General features: G+C 41.8%; 1 protein-coding gene across 2 annotated transcripts in view; it reads right to left on the reverse strand.

Moving 5' to 3' along the window:
• The window catches only part of PLD1 (phospholipase D1), a 316,806-nt gene extending 316,337 nt beyond the window's left edge, over positions 1-469 (reverse strand). For both annotated transcript variants that reach the window (XM_082249865.1, XM_082249866.1), the window contains exon 1: positions 333-469. The gene's annotated coding sequence lies outside the window, so the exon portion shown is untranslated. The remainder of the gene's footprint in view (positions 1-332) is intronic.
• Positions 470-6,000: the final 5,531 nt, after the last annotated feature.

Consider the following 6,000-nt stretch of genomic DNA (forward strand, 5'->3'; position numbering starts at 1 on the left):
CTGCACTTAAAGATGAAATTGAGGCACAAAAACATTAATTTAAATATACACTTCAACAGCGACAAAGAATATAAATCCACTTCATGTGCACCAATGCCTTTGCAAACCCAGATATTACCTTGTTAAAATAGCCGTGACAGCACAGCTGTACTGTACATAACCTGTGTAGAGAGCAGAGCTAGAGAGGGACCCAGAAGGTCCACCCAATACAGGCTGCCTGCAGATAACTACAGGAGAGAGCGGAGTCCCCAGCTGCCCCTAAAAACCTGCACCACTGTGGTGCAACTGTATGCATTGCAAGAAAGAAGGAAAGAAAAAGAAGGAAAGCTCACCTTAAAAATGTATATTGTACAAGAAGACTTGTGAAGTGTAGGTGATTCCATCCAATGGGGCCACTCAGCTTCCCAACATCATTATGCAAGCCTGTATTCTATGATACAAGGTCGGTGCTAATCTGTTGTAGGTATGACAATCCGATGATAACCAGGATCCTCCAAACTTAGCCTTTATTAGTCCAATTCCTCAGGTAACGTCTGATTTGTTCAGGATGCTGATTCTTAATCATCAACAAAGGCCAAAGTAGAGTAAAACTATAAAATGAGCAGAGGACCTCAGAACCATATACATGGTGGGATGGATTCCAGATGCTCCAGGTGTTTACGTGTCCGTAATATATTTCCCACACACCTTTCTGACATCCGTGAACAGGTAATGCTCAGACACCGTGGGACTGTCCCTTTACTAGTGCAGTCCTTGCTCTCATACAAGAGTCTCTTTTGTGAAATCAGGAAACGAGAAGTTCAATCGTGTTTCTAGAAGTATATAATGGGCAGGCAGTTGACAAAGGGAGGGGCATTCATAAGAAAAACTTAAAACCTCAGTGTACTAGATGAGAAACACCCTCTGTATTGTGTATGTGGTATCACAGTCATATTATTTACAGTGTGCAGCTCAGAAGGTACAGGCAGGAGGCAAGTCTGATACTTCCTTCAGGGTTCCTCTATCTTTAAATTCCATTAAAAAGATTGCATTTATCATTTGTATTCCTAGTCTGACACTGTGGGGTTGATTTGTGGTCAGGGAAAAAAGCAGAGTAAGCATTAACTGTAATAATTACCAAACTCGGGTTGTGTTGTACCGAAACTGACGTACGGGCAGGCCTGTAAATAAAGAGGGCCCACCAAGATGGAACTTGTAAAAAAAGGGAGTGATGGGTGGGGTGACCAAGTGACGTCAGCCCAGTATGGAGGTTGGCCCAGGCTTAAATGGCTGGATCATCCCCTCCCACAACTCCAGTCTCCGCCTTCCCATTTGTGGTCAGGGAAAAAAGCCGAGTAAATATTAATTGTAATAATTACCAAATTCGGTGGTGCTTTGCCGAAACCAAAGTACAGGCAGGCCTGTAAATAAACAGGGCAAAAGAGATTTAACAAAGCAAACTTTAAGGCCCCGTTCACATACAAGCGACGCTACTTCGCACCGCGACCTCCGAGGTCACGGTGCGAGCAGCGCGCCGCGACCTCGGAGCGGCCGCCACGGACTTCATAACATTGAAGTCTATGGCGGTCGCCTCCTGGTCGCCCCAAAGAAGCTCCGGACCCTTTTTCTAAGTCGGAGCGACTTGTGTCGCTCCTATTAGAACGGGTCCGCAGCTTCCCTATGGGAGGCGACCTACGACGACCTGTGAGGCGACCAGGTCGCCTCACAGGTTGCCTTAGTGTGAACGGGGACTAATACGTATGTAATTGTTAACAACAACCGGGAAGACACAACATAAACATTACTTAGCTAACTCTTTGAATGCTTGTCTGAGTTCATTTTTCGATTGGGGTATCTAGAGTTTGTATGCAGATGATTTCCATTGTCCCAGTTTTTTGATTATGTGTACTGGTACGTTTTGACTAGAGGCTACTGTTGCTGCACCTATATGAAATGAATGTCTGGAGAAGGCTGATGGATCGCAACCTATTTTTGACAACAGTTCTTACGTACACCCATAGGTGTGCGCAGCCTATTGCATAAGGGTGTGCACCCCAAAGTTTAAATACACATGCATGTGTTTGCCTACATGTATATGGCCCCGGTACATTACTCTCCCTGCTGGCAAAGTGAAATAGAAGTGTGTGGCACTTCTCTTATGGCAGAGCAGGTCCGAGGGAGATCTTTCCCATCTCCTCACTGGCAAACAGAGCGATAATGCTAATGTGCCCTAGGTGATTAGGGTGTGCCCAGGCACACCCGGCACACCCTGTGCGCACGCCTATGCATAAACCATAAACTTAAACATAAGACCGTTTTTAGCCATATTACACTGTTTAGAGCTTTCTTTCTCCCTTATATGCCATCATTGATCGAGCACCCCGGAGCATAGAGGAATTCCAGCATTCCGGAGGACCACACAAAGGGGAAATCTATTAAGCCCAGTGGGCTTTGTAAGTGTGAATGGTTCTAGTGCCATATGGCATATAGAGCCCATCTTATTTGGTAAGTGATCCACTTCACCTATTCACAAGGGATTTGTTGTCACAGCCAAAGCACTTGCTCTTTTGAATTGAAGATATATGTGTCATCAAGGACATTTTCATTAATTTGGAGCACTGAAGTCACTTTATATGTTTTGGACTTTTTTCTGGTTATTTATGCATATATACATTTTTTAGTGATTTTTATTCTCCACTCACAATTTGACTCTGTTTTTACACCTATATGCCTATTTATCATGCACCAATTTGCACAATTATTTAATAGATGGAGTCCATTTTGATGTTTTTTTGATGTTTATTTGCTGAATTTCTCTACACTGGTATTTCACTTACCACATATAGAGCGACATAGATACTGGCATCCATTGTTTTTAGCAAGCGCTGTATTTGGTCTTTTATAAGACCATACATATCAAACTACCTTCCATATATACAGCAGCTGCAAAGCTTATTGTTTTTAGGCTTAGAGTTTTAAAATTCATAATTTAACCTACAGTGCCTTGCGAAAGTATTCGGCCCCCTTGAACTTTGCGACCTTTTGCCACATTTCAGGCTTCAAACATAAAGATATAAAACTGTAATTTTTTGTGAAGAATCAACAAGTGGGACACAGTCATGAAGTGGAACAAAATTTATTGGATATTTCAAACTTTTTTAACAAATAAAAAACTGAAAAATTGGGCGTGCAAAATTATTCAGCCCCTTTACTTTCAGTGCAGCAAACTCTCTCCAGAAGTTCAGTGAGGATCTCTGAATGATCCAATGTTGACCTAAATGACTAATGATGATAAATAGAATCCACCTGTGTGTACTCAAGTCTCCGTATAAATGCACCTAAACTGTGATAGTCTCAGAGGTCCGTTTAAAGCGCAGAGAGCATCATGAAGAACAAGGAACACACCAGGCAGGTCCGAGATACTGTTGTGGAGAAGTTTAAAGCTGGATTTGGATACAAAAATATTTCCCAAGCTTTTTTTTTTTTTTATTCAAATATCAACTTTTTATTCAGGAATTTGCAAAAATATACATAGTTTTTTCAATATCTCATACTTTTCCAACTTAATGTACAGTATAACATCTTCTTTTGCTATTACATTAAATTCCCTTCTTTTTCCTCTTTCCCTTCCCTCCCTCCCACCCAATAAAAAAAAAAAAAAAAAAAAGAAAATTATTTATAATCTTGCTAACAGAGATGGAGTCATTCCTTGGTTTTATTTTACAAATATTGTTTCCCTTCTTCAGAGCTTATGAAATCGTTCCATGATTTCCAGATTTTCTCATATTTTTCTTGCCTATTTTGTGTCGTGGCGATTAATTCCTCTAATCTTCTATTATCTTCTATCCTATTTATCCAATCAGTTACCGTTGGGGGTTGTATTTTTTTCCAACAACCCGGAATACCTGCCTTGGCCGCATTTATCAGGTGTGGGATCAACGATTTTTCATATTTAATTGCTGGTATATCCGATATAGTTAGTAAGAAAAAGGTCGGGCTCTCTTCTATTTCATATTCCACAACTTTCTGAACTATAGATTTCACTCCCGCCCAATATGTTTTTATCTTAGAACAGGTCCAGAAGATATGATACAATGTGCCCACTTCTTTTCCACATCTCCAGCATTGATTAGATTGATTTGGGTACCACTTTTGTAATTTTTTGGGCGTGAATATTTCCCAAGCTTTAAACATCCCAAGGAGCACTGTGCAAGCCATAATATTGAAATGGAATGAGTATCAGACCACTGCAAATCTACGAAGACCTGGTCGTCCCTCTAAACTTTCAGCTCATACAAGGAGAAGACTGATCAGAGATGCAGCCAAGAGGCCCATGATCACTCTGGATGAACTGCAGAGATTTACAGCCGAGGTGGGAGACTCTGCCCATAGGACAACAATCAGTCGTATACTGCACAAATCTGGCCTTTATGGAAGAGTGGCAAGAAGAAAGCCATTTCTTAAAGATATCCATAAAAAGTGTCGTTTAAAGTTTGCCACAAGCCACCTGGGAGACACACCAAACATGTGGAAGAAGGTGCTCTGGTCAGATGAAACCAAAATCGAACTTTTTGGCAACAATGCAAAACGTTATGTTTGGCGTAAAAGCAACACAGCTCATCACCCTGAACACACCATCCCCACTGTCAAACATGGTGGTGGCAGCATCATGGTTTGGGCCTGCTTTTCTTCAGCAGGGACAGGGAAAATTGTTAAAATTGATGGGAAGATGGATGGAGCCAAATACAGGACCATTCTGGAAGAAAACCTGATGGAATCTGCAAAAGACCTAAGACTGGGACGGAGATTTGTCTTCCAACAAGACAATGATCCAAAACATAAAGCAAAATCTATAATGGAATGGTTCACAAATAAACATATCCAGGTGTTAGAATGGCCAAGTCAAAGTCCAGACCTGAATCCAATCGAGAATCTGTGTAAAGAACTGAAAACTGCTGTTCACAAACGGTCTCCATCCAACCTCACTGAGCTCGAGCTGTTTTGCAAGGAGGAATGGACAAAAATTTCATTCACTCGATGTGCAAAACTGATAGAGACATACCCCAAGGGACTTACAGCTGTAATCAAAGCAAAAGGTGGCGCTACAAAGTATTAACTTGAGGGAGCTGAATAATTTTGCACGCCCAATTTTTCAGTTTTTTATTTGTTAAAAAAGTTTGAAATATCCAATAAATTTTGTTCCACTTCATGATTGTGTCCCACTTGTTGTTGATTCTTCACAAAAAATTACAGTTTTATATCTTTATGTTTGATCCTGAAATGTGGCAAAAGGTCGCAGAGTTCAAGGGGGCCGAATACTTTCGCAAGGCACTGTATATTTTAATAAACTACTCTTGTAATTCCATTGGCGCGAGGAATATACTTTCATATATATTTTTCAGATTAACTGGCCACTCTGCCAGTACTTCCAATGGCCGCAATGGACTCAGGCCATAGACTCATTGTCAGAGAAATGGCTGTGCTGCAACTGGCAACTTTGCCAGTACTTCCCATGGCTGCAATGGACTCAGGCCATAGACTCATTCACTGGCCTATAAAAGGACTCTGCTCAGCCCATCAAATTGCTGGATTGTCTTCAGCTCCTCCTGTTTCCTGAGCGTTGCTACTTCCTGGATTCCAGTTTGACCCGGTGTAACGTGAGAAAACCATACCTCGTGAAAATTCCATACCCACGTCACTTCCTGCCAGAAACGTAATGGAACAGCTGAGCAGCGTAGCAGTGCGCATGCTCGGAGGGTATGGAATTTTCATGGTAGTGTGTGTAACGTTACACCGCCTCAGCTCTTACATTAAAACAGCTCGGCTGCAACATGAATCATCCCCGCTCCTACTCCTGTCACTTCCCTGATCTTGGCTAATAAATGTAAAAGCGGCGGCGGGTGTATGAAATCTAAATCACAGGGAGATCTCGTCTCCGTGATCCGCTTTTACATTTAGTAGCCAAGATCAGGGAAGTGACAGGGGTAGGAGTGGAGATGATTGATGTTGCAGCAAAGATGT

The sequence above is a fragment of the Pelophylax lessonae genome (assembly GCF_965119305.1).
Source record: "Pelophylax lessonae genome assembly, chromosome: 3".
NCBI lineage: Eukaryota > Metazoa > Chordata > Amphibia > Anura > Ranidae > Pelophylax > Pelophylax lessonae.